The sequence below is a fragment of the Ovis canadensis genome, chromosome 23 (assembly GCF_042477335.2).
Source record: "Ovis canadensis isolate MfBH-ARS-UI-01 breed Bighorn chromosome 23, ARS-UI_OviCan_v2, whole genome shotgun sequence".
NCBI classification, from domain to species: Eukaryota; Metazoa; Chordata; class Mammalia; order Artiodactyla; family Bovidae; genus Ovis; species Ovis canadensis.
The window spans coordinates 58,027,661-58,048,999 of record NC_091267.1 but is presented as its reverse complement, the minus strand read 5'-3'; the positions used below and the strand labels follow the sequence as shown (position 1 = coordinate 58,048,999).

General features: G+C 41.5%; 1 protein-coding gene and 1 non-coding gene across 4 annotated transcripts in view; both read right to left on the bottom strand.

Annotated features, from left to right (window-relative positions):
* Positions 1-21,339, bottom strand: part of SETBP1 (SET binding protein 1) — a 412,206-nt gene that overhangs the window by 344,640 nt on the left and 46,227 nt on the right. The window lies entirely within an intron of this gene.
* On the bottom strand, positions 11,778-11,849 carry TRNAC-ACA (transfer RNA cysteine (anticodon ACA)). The gene has a single exon. It is a non-coding gene; the product is annotated as a tRNA-Cys (tRNA).

Below are 21,339 nucleotides of genomic sequence, written 5' to 3'. Positions count from 1 at the left end.
CCAGGAATGATGTCCCACCAATTAATGAAACATCAACTCATGTGCGGGATTTGTAACTCTAAACAAAGAGAGTCTCTCTTTTTCCAGCATCCATGGGCAAACGCAGTGAAAACCACAGGGTCAGAGAGTGAATTAATTCATATCAATTCTCCCTCTCCCTTTCTGTTCCACTTTCTTTTGAAGTATTGGAAATTCAATACTTGACACTTTCAAAGTACATTCACACTATATGTGGTCTCTATATTAATTCTTGAGATAAACAGAGCAGGAACCACTTCTATTCCAAACATGAGAAGATGAAGTAATTGATGACAGTTAAAACAGTGGCAGTCCTCAACCATACTGATATCCGCTTTCTTGCTGTTTCCTTTCCTGCTGTGATGACCACAGTATATAAAATGTATAATGTGACCCTTAGTGTAAAGGTGAAATGTATTACCTTTCTTTTTCTGTGTGTGGAGGGGGTGATCCAAAGATTCATTTTCATTTTTTTAATTTTTATTTTTAACCACTTTTATTGAGGTATAGTTTATTTACAATCTTGTGTTAGTTTCAAGTGTATAAGAAAGTGATTCAGTCATATATATATATGTGTGTGTATATATATTCTTTTTCAGATTCTATTCTATTATAGATTATTACAAGATACTGAATACAGTTCCCTGTGCTATACAGTAGGTCCTTGACATTTATCTATTTTATATATAGTAATGTTAATGCCAAACTCCTAATTTATCTCTCCCCAACCCCTCCCCACTATCACCTTTGGTAACCGTAAGTTTGTTTTCTATGTTTGAGTCTCCTTCTGTTTTGCGAATAAGTACCATCATTGTATCATTTTTTTAATTTATTTTTAATTGGAGGATAACTGCTTTACAATGTTATGTTGGTTTCAGCTGTACAACAACATGAATCGGTCATAAGTATACACATATGCCCTCCATCTTAAACCTCCCTTCTCTCCCCAATCCAACCCCTGTAGGTCTTCACAGAGCACTGTGCTGAATCCCCCGTGTTATACAGTAACTTTCTACCAGCTATTTTACACATGGAAATGTGTATATTTCAATGATACTCTCAAAATTCATCCCATTCTCTCCTTCCATTGTTGTGTCCACAAATCCTTTCCCCACATCAGTGTGTCAATTCCTGCCCTGCAAATAGGTTCATCAGTACCATTTTTCTAGATTCCATATATATGTGTTAATATATGATGTTTGTTTTTCTCTTTCTAATTTATTTCACTCTGTATAACAGCCTCTAGGTTCATCACCTCAGTTCAACTGACTCAAACTGGTTCCTCTTCATGGCTGAGTAATATTCCATTGTATATATGTACCACAACAGCTTTACCCATTCGTCTGTTGATGGACATATAGGTTGCTTCCATGTCTTGGCTATTGTATACAGTACTGCAATGAACAGAGGGGTACAATGCATCTTTTTGAACTACAGCTTTCTCATGGGGGGATTGTTGGGACATATGGTAGTTTTATTCCTAGGTTTTAAGGAATCTTCATATTGTTATCCATAGTGGCTGAATCAATTTACATTCCCAAGAACAGTGCAAGAGGGTTCTCTCTTCTCCACATTCACTCCAGCATTTACTGTTTGTAGATTTTTTGAAGATGACCATTCTAACTGGTGTGAGCTGATAGCTCATTGTAGTTTTGATTTGCATTTCTCTGACAATGAGTGATGTTGAGCACTTTTTGCTGTATTTCCTGGCTATCTGTAAGTATTCTTTGGAGAAAAGTGTGTTTTGTCTTCTGCCCATTTTTTGAATGAGTTTTTTTGTTTTTTCTGATATTGAGCTGTATGAGCTGATTGTATATTTTCGAAATTAATCTTTTGTCAATTGCTTCATTTGAAACTACTTTCTCCCATTCTGACCTGGCTGTCTTTTCACCTTGGTTACAGTGCAAAAGCTTTTAAGCTTAATTAGGCCCCACTTGTTTATTTTTTATTTTATTTCCGTTACTCTAGGAAGCGGGTCAAAGAGGATCTTTATGTCAGTGTTCTGTCTACGTTTTCCTCTAAGAGTTTTATAGTTTCTGGCCTTACATTCAAGTCTTTAAGCCATTTCCAGTCTATTTTTGTGCATGGTGTTAGGAAGTATTCCAATTAGTTTACATGGAGCAGTCCAGTTTCCCCAGCACCACTTATTGAAGAGGCTGTCTTTTTCTCCACTGAATATTCTCAACTTCTGTCAACAATAAGGAGTCCATAGGTGTGTGGGTTTATCCCTGGGCTTTCTATCTTTTTCCATTGATCTATATTTCAGTTTCTGTGACAGTACCGAACTATTTTTCTGACCAAAGTCTATTCCTTAGACTCTATTCTTCTGATCATCACAGAAGGTCGCAGGGCAACTCCCCACTCCCTACATGTGCGCCTGCAACTCCAGGAGTGTCAAGTCATTGCTCAGCAACTAGAATTATTCCAACCCAGGCTTCAGACACCAGCCAAGATACAGTGCACACTTATTGGACTATGACCTAATATATGATTTTGTAAGTTTAATGAACACACTGCCAACCTCTTCTGTATCTTTATCCATTTGATTAAATAACAAAGGCAAATTACCTTTTTCAGAATACTTTTAATGTGAAGGACCTGAATCCAAACTCAGATATCACTGACAATGAAAAAGAGATTTTTGCAGAACCTCTGATGAATGAAAATATTTAGACTTTTTTACATATATACAAATATCATATTATTAAAACAGATCTTTAAAATGTTATGACTCCAACAGTTCCACAAATTATACCAAATCTGATTAAGCAAAACACAACTATTTTCATTTTCAAGTGTAAAGGACTGTGCTTAGGGGTGTAGTCACAGACAGGAGGTGAAGGCAAGGGAAGACTGTTGATGTTTTGTTACCCCAAGTTATTACCACTACTACAATAAGGTATGGCAGGCAGAATAACGGGCTTTCCTTGTGGCTCAGATGGCAAAGAATCTGCCTGCAGTGCCGGAGACCTGGGTTTGATCCCTGGGTCAGGAAGACCCCCTGGAGAAGGGACTGGCAACCCACTCCAGTATTCTTGCCTGGAGAATTCCATGGACAGAGGAGCCTGATGGGCAACAGTCCATGGGGTTTAAAAGAGTCAGACACGGCTGAGCAACTGAGCACAGGCAGAATAAAGAATGCCCCTCCCCAAAGATGCCCCACATCCTAATCTCCAGAACCTGTACATTATGTTACATGGCAATGGGCAATTAACATTGTAGATATAATTAAGGCTACTAATCAATCAGCTGATGTTAAAATAGGGAAAGCACCCTAGATTAACCAGGTAGGCCCAATAAACTCTCAGAAAGCTCCTTAAAAGTAAAAGAGGAAAGTACTCTCAGAGGAAGAGGGGTATGAGGAGAACCCCAACGGATATTACTGGTTTTGAAGACAGAAGAATGGAGCAGTTAGCCAAGGAATGCAGACTGCTTTTAGAATCTGGGGAAGAAAACGTTCTCCTCTAAAGCATTCGGAAGGACTGTAACTCTGCCAACACTTGATTTTAGCCCAGGGAGTCCTGTTTCGGACTTCTGACCTCCAGAACTCTAAGGTAATAAATTTGTTTTGTCTTGTGCCACTAAATTCGTGGTAATTCGTTACAGCAGCAACAGGAAATTAAACAGAAGTTGTGACTCTGTGTCCATGTGTAGGTATGTGTTTGTATGTGTGCGCATGAACCTATGTATGTTCTTGCAAACACAAATATTTATTCTTACTATGTAACTTCGTTCTCCTATGAGTTCAGGAAGACAAAATCAAATAAATATAATCAATGTCATAATTTTGCTCTTAGGATTATGACGCTTCAGAAGTATTTTAATGTTAATAAAGGTCTCTGGCAGCACAGATGCGAGGACAGGATTGCTGAGTTAATGAAAAGAGATCAACACAAGACACATATGACTACAAAGTGAACATCACTCTCCACACAAGGGCAACTGAATTATCGAGTGGCGCTGGAGTGGTAACTGAGCCTCCTGCAGAAGGACACGGTGCAGGGCTCCGTGGCCCCAGTTTAAATGGCAAGTCCTAAGGGGCTCCATGAGCCAGGCTGTCAAAGGAGTAAAGAGAAAGGGCATGGGCATAAGAGCTTGTGGAGCTGTGTGTGCTTCTGGTTATACAGATGCCCAACAATTAACAAGCCTGAAAAAAGAATTCGAAAAGCGACACACAATGGAGACGACATTGTCACTATCAAAACAGCCGTGGCAGGTAATTAATTCACTTGTGAGTGGTACGCTGCAAAAAGTGTAATCCCTCTCCCTCTCCTGACATCCATGCCAATGCAATTCAAACCAGCTGAAAGTTATAACAGCAGAGTCTCAGATTGGAAAGGCCCTGATGATGGTCATCTAACAATACCACACTTCTAAGGCACAGAATTCCTACTATAAAACACCACCAGCAACTGGAACCTCACTGATTTCAGTAGCAACCCATTCTATCCTTGGAAATTCCCAGCTTTAACTCTGAGATCATGCAGTGTATGCATTTATCCTACAGACAGAAGCTGGAAACAGAGAAGCGACTTTGCTAAGGTGACACACTCAGGAAGACCAGACTTGGAAGTAGAATCTGTGTCTTCTAATTTTGAACGCAATGGATTTTATACTACATCTTGTGGCCTTTAACAAGTAAGCACAATGTACTCTCAAGCAAATTATTAGTGGTATATGGTGTCTCTGTGTGTGTGTGTGTGTGTGTGTGTAGACAGCCTATATGAGTCTACATATCATGGAGAAACCAGACTGCCAGTGTTTCCACTCCTACAGCAGGTAACCAAATAACCATTTGTGTCCAAGTGGGCATATTCACCTCAGCAATCAATCCACTAACATGTTGTAGAGACTAACATATTGTTTGCTAGGCAATAAGCCAAGAAGGCTGGGTCCTGTAGTTTCTGCTGGATCACAAAAGAGGACCATCCAAGAAGGTCTGACCCAGATAAACTCAACAAAGGATTCCAGCAAGTCAGGTCTGCTAACCATTACTCACCAAGGAACCTGCCAGACTTGCAACCAAATTTGCCCCTCCTTCTCAACCTGAACTACCATCTGAGCTCCAAAAGTTCAATATTCACTAATTAATTCTTTAACATGCATTCATTTACAAAGGTTTATTAAATGGCAGTCCACTTCACTATTTTTGCCTAGAAAATACTATGGACAGAGGAGTCTGGCAGCTGCAGTATATGGGGTCGCAGAGTCAGACACAATGGAGCATGCACGCAGGCATTAAGTGTCAACTATGTGCCAGGCCCCGTTATCAACACTGGTGATATAATTAAGTAGACAAATAACTGGAGGAGGAGGGCAACCAAGTGTGTAGGGGGAAGAGAGAGAATACAGAGAACAGACTGGCCAAGTTTGCCTAGGGCACAATGGAGGTCACAGAAGGCTTTACAAGACAGTTCCAGATACTAAAAAAACTCTCAGTCATGCTAGTCCTATCTTTTCCAGCAATGTCATCCCTTCAAATAACTGCAAATCATGCAAACTCTATGAGAAAGAGAATCATGGTGGCAGTAAATCAATCAACAAATTCCTGGTCAGCAATTGTGGGTCAGCATCTTGTTCCAAAAGCACAGCAGGTTATGAGAGCAATATGACTCAAAGCCTTTTGCTTTGATAAATTTCTAGAGTTACTATAGTGAAAAAATGTATATGTGACATTACAGGTAATTGAAATATATGCTGATTTGAACAGAATGAAAAATGGAAAGAGTGAGATATGACAAAATCTGTATTACCAACAGTATGATGCAGGGCCTCTGCCTTGGTCCACAAGTGGCATACTGACCAACATCCAACAGCTGGTGAAGGTTTACACACTCAACGAGAATCAGCAGTGGGACAACCAGGGTGCTGGGCATGTCATCCATCTGCATGGAGTGGCTGAAGGACATATCTCTGCCAGTTGAGGCTTGACAAATTGTGGTCCACTAGCAATGGCACCCCACTCCAGCACTCTTGCCTGGGAAATCCCATGGATGAAGGAGCCTGGTAGGCTACAGTCCATGGGGTCGCTAAGAGTCGGACACAACTGAGCGACTTCACTTTCACTTTTCACTTTCATGCATTGGAGAAGGCAATGGCAACCCACTCCAGTGTTCTTGCCTGGAGAATCCCAGGGACAGAGGAACCTGGTGGACTTCTGTCTATGGGGTCGCACAAAGTCGGACACAAATGATGCGACTTAGCAGCAGCAGCAGCAGCAGCAGCAGAGAAGGGGATGGCAAACCGCTTCAGTATTCTTGTCACGAGAACCCCATGAACAGCATGAAAAGGCAAACAGATATGACACTGAAAGATAAGCAGCCCAGGTTGGTAGGTGTCCAATATGCTACTGGGAAAGAACAGAGAAATACCTCCAGAAAGAATGAAGAGGCTGAGCCAAAGCAGAAATGATGACCATGTGTGGATGTGTCTGGTGGTGAAAGCAAAGTCCAATGCTGTAAAAAACAATATTGCATAGGAACCTGGAATGTTAGGTCCATGAATCAAGGTAAATTGAATGTGGCCAAACAGGAGATGGCAAGAATGAACACTGACATTTTAGGAATCAGTAAATTAAAATGGACAGGAATGAGCGAATTTAATTCAGATGACCATCATACCTACTATTGCAGGCAAGAATCTCTTGGAAGGAATGGAGTAGCCCTCATAGTCAAAAAAAGAGTCTGAAATGCAGTTCTTGAGTGCATTCTCAAAAACTAAACAATAATCTCCATTCATTTCCAAGGCAAACCATTCAACATCACAGTAATCTAAGTCTATGTTCCAACCACTAATGCCAAAGAAGATAGTTGAACAATTCTGTGAAGAACTACAAGGCCTCCGAGAACTAACACCAAAAAAAAAAAGATATTCTTTTAATTACAGGGGATTGGAATGCAAAAGTAGGAAGTCAAGAGATACCTGGAGTAACAAGCAAATTTGGCTTTGGAGTACAAAATGAGGCAGGGCAAAGGCTAACAGAATTTTGTCAAGAGAACGCAATGGTCACGGCAAACACCCTCTTCCAACAACACAAGAGACGACTCTACACATGGACATCACCAGATGGTCAATACCAAAATCAGATTGATTATATCATTTGCAGCAGAAGATGGAGAAGCTCTACATAGTGAGCAAAAACAAGACCTGGAGCTAACTGTGGCTCAGATCATCAGCTCCTTATTGCAAAATTCAGGCTCAAATTTAAGAAAGTAGGTAAAACCACTCAGACATTCAGGTATGACCTAAATCAAATCCCTTATGATTATAAAATGTAGGTGACAAATCATTTCAAGAGATTAGATCTGGTACACAGAGTGCCTAAAGAACTATGGATGGAGGTCTGTACCACTGTACAAGAGGTGGTGAGTAAAACCATCCCCAAGAAAAAGAAGTACAAGAAGGAAAACTCAATGTCTGAGGAGGCCTTACAAATAGCTGAGAAAAGAAGAGAAAAGAAAAGCAAAAGAGACAAGGAAAGATATACCCAACTGAATGCAGAGTTCCAGAGAATAGCAAGGAAAGTAAGAAAGCCTTAAGTGAACAATGCAAAGAAATAGAGGAAAACAACAGAATGCAGAAGCCTGGAGATCTCTTGAAGAAAATTAGAGGCACCATGGGGACATGTCATGCAAAGACGGGCACATAAAGGACAGAAACGGCAAGGACCTACCAGAATCAGAAGAGATAAAGAAGAGGTGGCGAGAATACACAGAAGAACTGTACATCAAAGGTCTTAATGACCCAGATAACCACAATGGTGTGGTCACTCACCTAGAGCCAGACATCCTGGAGTGTGAAGTCAAGTGGGCCTTAGGAAGCATTACTAAGAACAAAGCTAGTGGAGGTGATGGAATTCCAGCTGAGCTATTTCTAATCCTAAAAGATGATGCTGTTAAAGTGCTGCATTCAATATGCCAGCAAATTTGGAAAACTCAGCAGCAGCTACAGCACTGGAAAAGGTCAGTTTTTATTCCAATTCCAAAGAGAGGCAATGACAAAGAATGTTCAAAGTACCACACTATTGCACTCATTTCACATGTTAACAAGGTAATGCTCCAAATCCTTCAAGCTAGACTTCAACAACACATAAACTAAGAACTTCCAGATGTATAAGATGGATTTAGAAAAGACAGAGGAGCCAAAGATCGAATTGCCAACACCTGTTGGATCATAGAAAAAGCAAGGAAATTCCAAAGAAACTTCTGCTTCATCGACTATGTTAAAGCCTTTGATTGTGTGGATCACAATGATTTCTGGAAAATTCTTAAAGTGATGGGAATACCAGACCTGTGTCCTGAGAAATCCGTATGCAGGTCAAAAAGCAACAATTAGAATCAGATATGGAACAATGGATTGGTTCAAAATTGGGAAAGAACATCAAGGCTGTATATTGTCACCCTGCTTATTTAACTTATATGCAGAGTACATCATAAGACATGCTAGCCTGTATGAAACACAAGTTGGAATCAAGATTGCGGGGAGAAATTTCAATAACTTTAGACATGCAGATGATACCACACTAATGGCAGAATAAAGAGCCTCTTGATGAAGGTGAAAAAGGAGAATGAAAAAGATGGCTTAAAACTCAACATTCAAAAAACTAAGACTTCATGGCTAATAGATGGGGAAAAAGTGGAAATAGTGACAGATTTCATTTTCATGGGCTCCAAAATCACTGTGGATGGTGACTGCAGCCACGAAATTTTAAAAAAAGATGCTTGCTTCTTGGAAGAAAAGCTATCACAAACTTAGACAGCATATTAAAAAGCAGAGACATCACTTTGCCAGCAAAGGTCCATATAGTCAAATCTATGGTTTTCCCAGTAGTCATGTGTGGATGTGAAAGTTGGACCATAAGGCATGCTGACTGCCGAAGAACTGGACTTGGTGGTGGACTGTGGTGCTGGAGAAGACTTGAAACTCCATTGAACAGCAAAGAGTTCAAAGCAGTCAATCGTAAAGGAAATCAACCCTGAATATTCATTGGAAGGACTGCTGCTGAAGCTGAAGCTTCAATACTTTGACCACCTGGTATGAGGAGCAGATTCACTGGAAAAGACCCTGATGCTGAGAAATATTGAGAGCAGGAGGAGAAGGGGGCAACAGCAGATGAGATGGTTGGATGGCATCACTGAATCAATGGGCATGAGTTTGAGCAAACTCCGGGAGATAGTGAAGGACAGAGAAGCCTGGCATGCTGCAGTTGAGGGGGTTGCGAAGAGTCAGACACAGCTTAGAGACTGAACAATAACAACAATACGATACTGACTGTGTGGAACAAAAAAAGTGAAAGAGCACAGTGGGTTGATGTCATCAGGGAAGGTTTCTTAGACAAGATGACAGTATCCTCCCAACTTAGAATAATGTCACCCTAAGAGCTATAAGGGCTTCCCTGGTGGCTCAGCAGGTAAAGAATCTGCCTGCCATGTGGGAAACCTGGGTTCAATCCCTGGGTTGATAAGATCCCCTGGAGAAGTGAACGGCTACTCATTCCAGCATTCTGGCCTGGAGAATCCCATGGATTGTATAGTCCATGGAGTCACAAAGAGTCAGACACGACTGAGTGACTTTCACTTTCACTAAGAGCTATAAACCTTGTCTCTCAATAGCAATATCATTTTGTGCTGTTGAGGACCATGTCTGGGGGGTTCTTCTTCATACTTGATAGGGCCTAGGCTAACAGAGAGACAATTTATGTTCAGGAAAGAGTTGATACTAATATTCTTAATGAATATAGCATTTCTTTCCTTGGCCATCCCAAAAGACCAGTAGAGTGATCTGCATTTGAAGGTGAAATTGTTCTCTCTTCATTCAAGGCAGCACCAGCTGGCAGCTACTAAAAAGCACTGAAGGAATATGGTCTTTCCTTCAAACCACAGTATCTGAGGATGGCACTATACATTCTTCAGGCTGCTCCCAGCCCAGATACTTGATGGGAAACAGCCCCATGAGAAGCCAAAGAGAACTTCTTTCTGGAGTCTTCTTGAACCCAGGAGCAGCAGGTATGGAATACCTCATACTATTCTGTCCTTTGTGAAACTTGTGGGAAGTCATGATGTATTGGTGAGACTTAAATGAGAAAGAAAAGACCATGCTAACTTAAGGGTTTTATCCAAAATCTTATCTAAAGACATCCCTGATCTTTCTCATTCTCAACCCAAGAAAACACGGCCACTCTGGTATTTGACCTACTTTGTGCCCAGGAGAACCTGTTGTAGGCACCTCTATCTCAGAGGTGTCTCCCTTCTTAATCTTTAGTCTTTTGAACATTTGGCATTGGTTTCTGCAATGTCAGTTCAGTTGAGCTTTTATTTGTTAAGATGTATGTATTCAGTTAACATTTATTTGGCAAGCAAGATTAGTCTCATTAAATAATGGAATCAAAGAATTTAGATATACAAAGGAAATTTAACAGATTTAATAGAGGTTCAGACCTCTAACCTCAGGCAGTTAATACAACCTTAGTTGTAAGGAAAAAACAACTGAGCCTAGGAAATTACATGACTTGCCTGAGGCTGAACTGCTAATAAATGGAAGAAGAGGAACTAGAATACAAGGCTCACATTTCCTAACCAAACCTTTTCACTACATGCTTGCTATGCACCAGTGCCCCATTCAAATTCAACGGATCCCTTTTACAGAGTGGTCTATAATTTCATATTTCAGAGATCATAGTTCAGAAATAGGCTGAATCATAAATGTACACAAATAAAATTTATATTTATCAAACCCCAAATTGTGTGACTAAAACAAGTATTATTATTATTCCAGCCCACTGGCTCAAGGCTTAGTAGAGTTTGGTGCTATTAAATATGCGGTGGGGTGGGGGGAAACACTTCAAAGCACAAATCTATCCTCCTGATGCTAGGAAACCATCCACCTGAACTCATATAAAAGACGGTCATGCCACCTTACCCAATAGACTGAAATGACTGCTTGAAACCAGTTTCCAACATGCAGGTCTGGTCTCACACCTGCGCTTTGGTTGGCATTGATGATTTCATCTGAAGTCTATTCTGTCCTTCTTGGTTTCTTGCAGCCTGACCCGTCACCTTCTGAGTAGTTATTGAAATCATTCTTTGTTCTTGTTAAACATCTATGTGCCCAAGTGTTGTCAATATTGAGTCAAGTTCCTGAATTTCAACATTTTTTCTTCCAATTAATTATACTCTTCATTTTCCACAAAGGGAGAGCATTCTCCTTCAAAGGAAGCTACAGAATGCTTGGGAAGGGGCACTGTTGAATTCAGCTCCCCATTATCACAGACCACTGTTCATACTCAACCTACAATCCGTCTTGACTTGAACTCACAATCTCAGGCTTCCACAGGTCACCTTTAAGCACATTTCAACTAAATTCTTTGCCCCATATCAAATCCCCTTTCTCTGGATGCTATTATCCAGCAAATATTGAAAAATTTAGCTTTGATTTTTTAACTCCACAATGTTTAATTAATAAATATCTCTACATGGATTTCTACATGGATGTACAGGTAACCTCATCTCCACTTGCTTGTTGTAGAGCAAAATTCCTTACATGGAGGAATGGAATATAACGTAATTTTATACTGTCCAGAAGTTATTCATATAGTAAATTAGTACTCACTGAATAACTTACTATGTATATTGAATTGAAGTCGCTCAGTCGTGTCTGACTCTTTGCGACCCTATGGACTGCAGCCCACCAGGCTCCTCCATCCATGGGATTTTCCAGGCAATAGTCCTGGAGTGGATTGCCATTTCCTTCTCCAGGGGATCTTCCCAACCCAGGGATCGAACCCGGGTCTCCTGCACTGTAGGCAGACGCTTTACCATCTGAGCCACCAGGGAAGTTACTAAGTATAAGGTGCTATGCAAAGTGCTGCAGGGAATACCAATAAATTAAATCCTTTGACCCCAAAAGAGATTTCTTAATCTAAAAGGGAGAAAGCAACATAAAAAGTAAACAATTTAAATATCTCAAAAGAAGAAATGTGACAATGGGAACACATTTTGCCACTGAACAACTGACACTGGCGAACGTGTGCTCGGAGTTCAGGAAAGGAAGCTGTGCTGAGGAATCAGGAAGGAGGGGACTTTTCATGCAAAGGTGACTATTGGCCCAATGAGGAAGGGAGAGGAAGGCATTTAAGGTCACAGTAACGTGAACAGAAGAATGGAAATGGGAAATAGCCAGGGAATGAGCAAACCACTCAGAAAATAGTGAGAGACAGTCTTTAAATAACAGTTTGGGTGAATGTGGAAGCCTTTTTGAACATCATACTAAGTTATATCACTGTCCCTTTATGTCTTGTAAAAGCAATGGCATTTACAAGGGCCTAAGTCAATCCATGGTTTTACCAGGTGGCTCAGGGTAAAGAATCCACCTACCAATGCAAGAGACATGGGTTCGATCCCTAGGTCGGAAAGATCCCCTGGAGAAGGAAATGACAACCCACTCCAGTATTCTTGCCTGGGAAATCTCAAGGACAAAGGAGCCTGGCAGGCTACAGCCCATGGGGTCTCAAAAGAGTCAGACACAACTTAGCAAATAAACAACAAAGTCAGTCCATACACTACCAATGTACACAAGAGAGCTCAAAGAGCAGACAGCTAGCAGGATGTACACTCAGTCTTTGGGAAGGCCCAGGGAAGAAGCTAAAACTGGCACAGAGTAGGGAGTTAATTAATAGTTCACAAATGACAAATCCAGATATATGAAAGGGTGCAGAAACTCCCTCTAGCAATAAGCATCACATCTTACCCTTTTATCACATTTATGGTATACAAAATTTTATACTGTCTGTGTCTGATCTTGCTCTTTTATCCCCTTCTAAAAATTATCTCACCCTGTGTTCTGGAAAGTCCTCTGGAGAACTTCTAGTTCTAGTTCAAGTCCTTCTAGCCCTTGTTCTTGAACCCATTTGCTGAGATGTGGGATTTGCAGTCCCATCCTCACTCACTCCTTCCCCCAGCTCCATGGAAGCCCTGAACTGCGGTGGGAGCGAGGCAACTCCAATCCAGCTGATTTACAGTACATGCCCTCAGGGCTTCTCAGCCACAAGTCTGTGGATTCACAAATCATTCACAAGCTGATCAATTTCCTCATCTACACGTGAAGTTGGCAGGGAGGTCAGAGAGGATGGAAGTGAAGACTCCTTACTCTCCAGTGGACAGTGGGCAGAGGCTGTCCCAACCACTCCATCCAAAAGCCAATTCATCTTCAGAATTTCCTGAGGATAGCTTGTAATTCAAAGGCCACAGTCCCCTTGACAGGGCACTGAAAGAGGGTTTTGTTTTCCACAAAAAGGGAAATTGAGGTTTTTGTGGTAAAAGAGAAGGATGTAGAATCAGCCACGTAATGGTTTATTCACAGCTTGACCCCTCCCCAAACCCACAGAGATATTGGAACTGAGACTCCTCTCTGTCATGAGTCACGCAGACGTGCACAGGCTTGGTGGACTTAGGAATGAAAACACCAGTTGGCCCAGTGTGTACAAGCATTGGGGACAATGATGTGATTCAAGGATGAAGAGTTCAGTCCCTTGACTATAATGTGGAGAGACAGGCCTGAAGACAGGGTTGTACGGGGCTAATAGAGCCGACAGGTCCTCTCAGAAGCCAGAGCAGCTATCACTTTTGGGCCTTGTCATTTGAGCCCATCACAGCTGACTTTTCCACTGCCATCCCCAACTTCCAAATTAATTATTTACTTACCAGAGATTCAGCTTGGCTATGTCAGATGGAAATAGCAGGGGTGTAGTTGTAGGTCACATGGGAGGGCATTGAAACAGTAAGAGAAGATACCATTCAGATCATGACCACCTCTGACAGAGATGGAAGCTGCTGGGTACTCTTAAAGGGCTCAATGATCCTTATACATTTTTTCCTCATCTAGTTCTGGAAATAGAAACAGAGGGATGCACTGATCCCAGGACCGCCCCCTGAGAGTTGTTTTTTGATTGAATTTTTTCTTGTCCCAAAATCAGAATCCTGGGGTGGGGGGAATGTGTATTCTCTGATTCTGGTTTGTCAGGGTTTGAAATCATAGGAGAAAGGGTCCTGAGCAGCTGGGAGGCCCGGCACAGGAGGGGCTCAGCCATCACTGTGAGCTCTGTTTGCTGGCAGAAGGACAGGTGTTAAGTTACATGTTTAGGGAATGTGAGCGCCAGGAAGGGACCTGGTGGGTGCCAGCCAAAGCAGCGAGGTCAATACCTCCTTCTGTACCAGCTCTTCCTGGAGACCAAAACAACAAGCCATCCTTTGGCTTCAGGTTCCTGAAAAGACCTGAACTGTTCTTGTTTACTGTTCTAAGAGGCTGCACAGCTCTTTTTTTTTTTTAAGTAATTTATTTCATTGAATTAAAGACCTCAGAAAGGCAACAGTACACAAAGTAAGGGCTAAACAGGACATGTTTACAGAGCCCTTATCATTAGCAGTAAGGGTTTAAATAAATGCAACATCCAACATGGTTGCTTCTGTTGAAGGTGCAGGGGTGAGAAATAGCACTCTGTGCATGTTGGAAACATCTTTACTTATTTATATGTCCTGACACAGGCTTTGGGTTTTCCTCCTTCACTGGATGCCTGCTCAGCACACCAAGCTCGAGTGGGGAGGAGTCCACGATTATATATAAGCAGAAGACAGCAGGGCCTAAGAGCAGGCAACTTCTGCAGTCAAGGTGCGGCATGCTAAAGAAAATAAAATCTCAGAGCCCTGCTCATCTTCAAGGAGCAGTAAGGTAAATTCCAAGAAGACCATATTTAGATATGAATTTCAACCAAGTCTATTCTCTTAAAAAGGCTATGTGATCATCTATTTGAGTAGTAATCAGGTTTCTTAGGTCAGTTCTGAATCTAAATCACCCATGCAGAGTCCAGCACGTATGCACAGTCCCACACCACATTATTCATCAAGTAGGTCTAGACAGTCCCAGCTCAAAACCTAAGAACGCATAACTCACAAATACATATATCTACACACACTCCAGCCAATGGAATTTGGTGATAAAGAAAACACGTCAAAATAGGATCAGACATGGCATAAGGAAGAGGAAAAGAAGTCTAACCAGACATTATTGAAATTCTGACTCTTATCAAGGCAAGAAATTGGAATGACAATGATAATTCTATAAGAATCTATGAGTCTAAACAGACATGGAACATTTTACTTTATATGGGTGACACACTGACCAGGTACGCAGTCTTATCCTCACATTTGACAGATGAGGAAAATGAGATTGGGAGACCATGTGTTTATAAGTGGCAGAAACAGGATCTGACCAAGGTCCGCCTGATTATAGTCAGTTTCAACTCTTTCTGCAGTTTATAGAGAATATAAGAATTTGTGTATTTGTGTACATGCTTGAGAGAGATTCTCTATTTCCTATAATCAGTGTAACTCCATTCAACCCAGGGTCTTGGTCGAGTAGAGTAAAATATACAACCAATATGGTCAGGATATTAATTAATAGGTCAAAGTTCCTCTAAGGTTGGTCAGATGAAGATAAAGCCAGAGCCAGAACCCAGGTCTCTTGGCTCCTGATTCAGGGTTCTTTAAGCCACTGAATAAGGGTCTTCCCCACAAGAACTGTAACAATCTCGAAAGCTTTTTGGAGGACCTATTTTCTGTCAGGAACATATCAATTAAACAAGCGGTTCCTTTCTCTCCTGTGGCCATGCAGAAAAAGCAGGACTTTTACAGAGCCTAACAATCTAGGATGGCCTTAGTGACTTGCTTGGCCAACAGAATGTAGCAGAAGTGACATTTATTCATTCTGAGACTAGTATATAAGACGTCTCAAAGCTCCCACCCAATTCTTCTAGAAGGATATTGGGGGGAAAAAAATCCAGGTATGCTGAGACTGACATGCTGTGGGGAAACTCAAGTCAGCCATATTGAGGGGCTGTGTGTGGAGAAAGCAGCTCGAAGACGGTCCCAGCTACACCAGGCATCCCAGGCCAGGCACCAGAAGTGCCCAGCAGACACAACGCAGGGAAGAGAGAGACCCAGCCAACAGCTAGAGACAGTCACAGAATCCCACATCTGCATGCTGCCCCAGCCACTCCAGATGAGTTCCGGACCGCTGAAGAGCAGAAATGAGCTATCCCTACTATGCTCATCTACAACATGGAGAGCACAATAAAATAAAAGGGCTATCGTTTTAATCCCACTAAGTTTCAGGGTGGTTTGTTACACAGCAATTAAACTATGAGAACAACTTCTATCTCCAGCAAAAAGGGCTCCCAGCGTGATCCAAGCATCCAGAACACGTGGGACCATCTGAGCCTTTTTTTCCCCAGCCACAGCCACAGCTTTCTCATCCACCTCCTTGGTGACCCTCTTGGGCCACTGGGCAATGCTGAAAAGAAAAGAATCAGTTGAAAGTCTAAAAAAAGAATAGAGGCAAAACAGGTAGCAGATGTCAAATGCCCTCCTCTTGGTAGGCAGAAGTGATACAGAAGAGTCTCTTGGATGCAGAGACCAGGCAACACAGGTTGTGAGCATGTAGAAAGTTTCTGAAAAAGGAGATTTGGAAAAGGCATGTGATAAAGGAGACAACTGGAGAAAAGAAAACCCTGAGTATGAGAGGCATGAGGTGGGCTCCTCATTGCTTTCCTCCCCCAGGCCCTTTGCACATTTCCACGTCAAAGCTCACACCATGCTCCCCAGACTCTCCCTGGCTCCATCATTCAGGATGGAAGTGAATTTACCCTCTGCATCCTCAAGGACTCCAGCAAAATCTCTCCTTCTCTAACAACCTACTGATTGACATCTCTCTTATCTTTTCTCTTAGTTTCCCATGTTTGTCTTCTCCCTATAACTGGAATAAAAATTGAGGGCAGAACCTACGTTATTAGGTTGCTGCAAACGTAACTGCGGTTTTTGCGTTGTTCAAATTTGCCATTTGATATTGGAATACATTCTTAATTACTGTGGTTCTGTTATACATCATTTAATGTGCAGTCCTTGCTTTAAGTTTTTGCTAATGAGTTATCACTTGCTGTTTATTTTATATGTACATTTTGACTATGGAAATGATGTTAGACAAAAAAGCAAATTCGAGGGATTTTCTTACTTGAGTTCAAAATGGGTTGTAAAGCAGTAGAGACAACTTACAACATCAACAACGCATTTGGCCTAGGAACTGCTAACGAACATACAGTGCAGTAGTATTTCAAGAAGTTTTGCAGAGGAGACGAGAGCCTTAAAGATGAGGAGTACAGTGGCCAGGCCATTGGAAGGTGACAATGACCAACTGAGAGTAATCATGGAAGCTGATCCTCTGACAACTACATGAGAAGCTGCCGAAGAACTCAATGTCAACCATTCTGGTGTGGCTCAGCATTTGAAGCAAACTGAAAAGGTGAAACATCTCAACAAGTCGGTACTCCAAGAGCTGATCACATATCAAAAATATCGTCATTTTGAAGCGCTGTCTCCTTACTCTGTGGACCATTTCTCTTTATGATTGTGACGTGTGATGAAAAAGTGGATTTTATACAACAACCAGTAGCAACCAACTCAGTGGTTGGACCAATAAAAAAGCTCCAAAGCACTTCCCACAGCCAAGCTTGCATCAAAAGAAGGGACATGGTCACTGTTTGGTGGCCTGCTGCCATTCTGATTCACTACAGCATTCTGAATCCTGGCGAAACCATTGCATCTGAGAAGTGCGCTCAGCAAATCAGTGAGAGGCACCAAAAACGGCAACACCTGCAGCTGGCATAGGTCAACAGAAAGGGCCCAATTCTTCTTCTCGACACTGCCCACAGATTGCACACCTAATATTAATATATTGCTTCCCTTCACATTCCACAGTACCGGGTCCATATCTGAACTAGTCCTATTCAATGTCTCCAGGGACTAAAACTTAGTACTACCCATATACCAAGGGCAAGTCATGTTCCAGCCTCACTACTCCATGTGTGCGTGCTCAGTCACTCAATGGTGTCCAACTCTTTGCGACCCCATGAACTGTAGCCCACCAGGCTCCTCTGTCCATGGGGACTCTCCAGGTAAGAATACTGGAGTGGGTTGCCATGCCATCCTCCAGGGGATCTGCCCAACCCAGGAACCGAACCTGAGTCTCCTTCATTGGCAGGCAGATTCTTTACCACTGTGCCACCTGGGAAGCCCCCTCACTACTCCAGGTTTCTGCAAATGTTTCCTGATGTGTTTTCAAGAACTTAACCCATATGGATGCACGGCTAAAGTTCACTTCATAGGTAGGTTTCTGGAAAGACAGGGCACATTACAGTTTCTGCATCCCTTCTTCATAGGCTTCTGATACCACAACGTCAATGGAAACACTCTCCCAAAAGTCGCAGTGACCAATGTTGCCAAAGCCTGTGCTACATAAAGCAAGCACTCCTGCGGCTCTTGGGATTTCTTCTATCCTGGTCCCATCACTCTTTGTAAATTTTTTTCTTCTCCTTATCTCTTAAGTGCCTATGGTCCCCAAAGTCCTTCTACAACCCTCAGACTCTACAAGTTACTCTAGGCAAATTAAACCACACCCATGATTTCCCTTGAAACTGGAAACTCAACAGGAATCAAATACCTTACCATTCTTTCTCCTAACCAGTTCTTCTTTATGAATGGTAATATCCATTTACTTAGGAGATAAATTCCATCTCCTCATTCAACAACTAAATCCTATTAGCTGGAGTCCCACAGATTCTACTCACTTAATGCCTTTTGAATCTATTTACCTCTGATGACGGTCCCTGTCACCAGTGGGTTTCAGGTTTTTATCACTTCTCACCTAGATTTATGTCAAAGGCCTCCCACCTCTCTCCCCTATGATCTGCTCTCCACACAGCTCTCCATGTGACCTTTCCAGAACGTAATTCTGTCCAGGTCATTCCTGTGTCTAAAATAAATCAGAATTTTCAGGATAAAGTTCAACCTCCTTGTACACAAGAGCCAAGAACAGTGATTCAAAGTGAGCTCTAGAGCCAGACTACAAGGGCTCAATTCTAATCTCTTCCTCTTCTTAGTTCTGTGACAAAGTGCTCAATGTTTCTATGCCTCAGTTTTCTCACTTACAAAGTAGAATTAAGCTATCTCCTAGGTTTTCATGGGGAGAAGGCAGTGGCACCCCACTCCAGTACTCTTGCCTAGAAAATCCCATGGATGGAGGAGCCTGGTAGGCTGCAGTCCATGCTAAGGGTCAGACATGACTGAGCAACTTCCCTTTCACTTTTCACTTTCATCCATTAGAGAAGGAAATGGCAACCCACTCCAGTGTTGTTGCCTGGAGAATCCCAGGGACGAGGGAGCCTGGTGGGCTGCCGTCTATGGGGTCTCACAGAGTTGGACACAACTGAAGTGGCTTAGCAGTAGCAGGTTTTCATGGGGATTTCATGAAGTAAACAGGTGAAGGGCTTAGAACTCTATCCAGCATATAGTAAGGATGAGGCAAGCATTACTTAGCTCCTATCTGCATTCTTTCCATTGCTCAGCCCTCATCACTGCTCCCAACACACTCTTTGTGTCATGAACCCAAGCAGAACTACCTGTATTTCCTCTAAGCAAACCTGTGTTTTACCACACAGGCCTGTATCCAGGACATTCCTTCTTTGTGGGATGTCCATTCTCCTCCTGAGTCCAATTGATTCCTCTTGTCCCTCAAAACTTTGCTCCAAGGGTTACCTTTCTTTCCATCCCTGAAGCTTTCTGTTCACTGCATTTAGTATATTCTTTTATAATTTCCACTTTATTTGCCTGTCTCTCTCAATTTTGTGTGATTCTTTTCATTTTTATTGAGGTATAGTTGATATACAATATTATACAAGTTTCAGATGTACAACAGAGTGATTCACAATTTTTAAAGATTAGGGTCCAGTTACAGTTATTATAAAATATTGGCTATATTCTCTGTGTTGTACAATATACCCCTGTAGTTTATTTTATGCATAGTTTTGCATTTCTTAATCTCATACCCCTATCCTTGCCCCTCTCTCCTTCCCTCTCCCTCCTGGTAACCATTAGCTTCTTCCTTCCTTCCGTAAGTCTGTTTCTTTTTTTTATAGTCACTCATTTTTTGTATTTTTTAGATTCCACATGTAAGTGATATCATGAAATACTTATCTTTCTCTGTCTGACTTACTTCACTTAGCATAATACCCTCCAAGTTCTTCCATATTGTTGCAAAAATGAATGGCAAAATTTCATTCTTTTTTACAGCTGAGTAATAGTCCAGTGTGTGTGTGTGTGTGTGTACCACATCTTCTTTAACCATTCATCTGTTAATAAATTCTTAGACTGTTTCCATATCTTGGCAACTGTAAATAATACTGCTATGAATGCTGGGGTGCATATATCTTTTCAAATTAGTGTTTTAATTTTACCCAGATATATATCCAGCAATAGAATTGCTGGGTCATATGGTGGCTATTTTTAGCTTTTTGAGAAATCTCCACACTGTTCCCTACACCGGCTGTACCAATTTACATTCCCATCAACAATATATAAGGGTTCCCTTTTCTCCACGTCCTTGCCAATGTTTGTTATTTGTGTTCTTTTTGATGATATCCATTCTAACCAATGTGAGGTGATATCTCATTGTGGTTTTAATTTGCATTTCTCTGATGACTGATGATGTTGAGCATCTTTTCATGTGCCTGTTGGCCATCTGTATGTCTTCTTTGGAAAAATGTCTATTCAGATCTTCTGCCCATTTTTTAAATTGGTTTGTTTGCTAGTTTGAAGTCAAGCTGTATGAACTGCTTATATGTTTTGGGTATTAACCCCTTAGCAGTCACATCATTTGCAAATATTTTCCTTTATTCAGTAGGTTGTCTTTTCATTCTGTCTAGGGGTTCCTTTGCTCTGCAAAAACTTTTAAGAGGGTCCGATTTTGTTTAATATAAATTTACTTATTTTAATTGGAGGTTAATTACTTTACAATATTGTATTGGTTTTGCGATACATCACCATGAGACACAACCAAAAAAAACATTGCTGTGATTTATAAAAGTTTGTGTGATTTTTGAAGAAAGATGACACGTCTCTGATTTTATATTCTTAATATTGAGGGCAATGACTGCCTCAGAATCTAAACTCATTCATCGTTAGTGGAATAAATAAATGACCACTAGGGGACATTAACAGCAGGTACCCAGATGCACCTTAAACTTGACTACTTGCACTTAAAACAGTGCACTTTTCAATCACGTATACCTTCTGTGATTTTTAATAGACTGCAAACAAATTTAGCACAGAGAAATGTGGTGATATCCAGAGAGACGACCCGCTCTGAGAACCACAAGTTTCTAACAGTGAACAGCCACTAGACATCCCAAAGGCTTCACTTCGCCCGAATCCCTGACTGGCC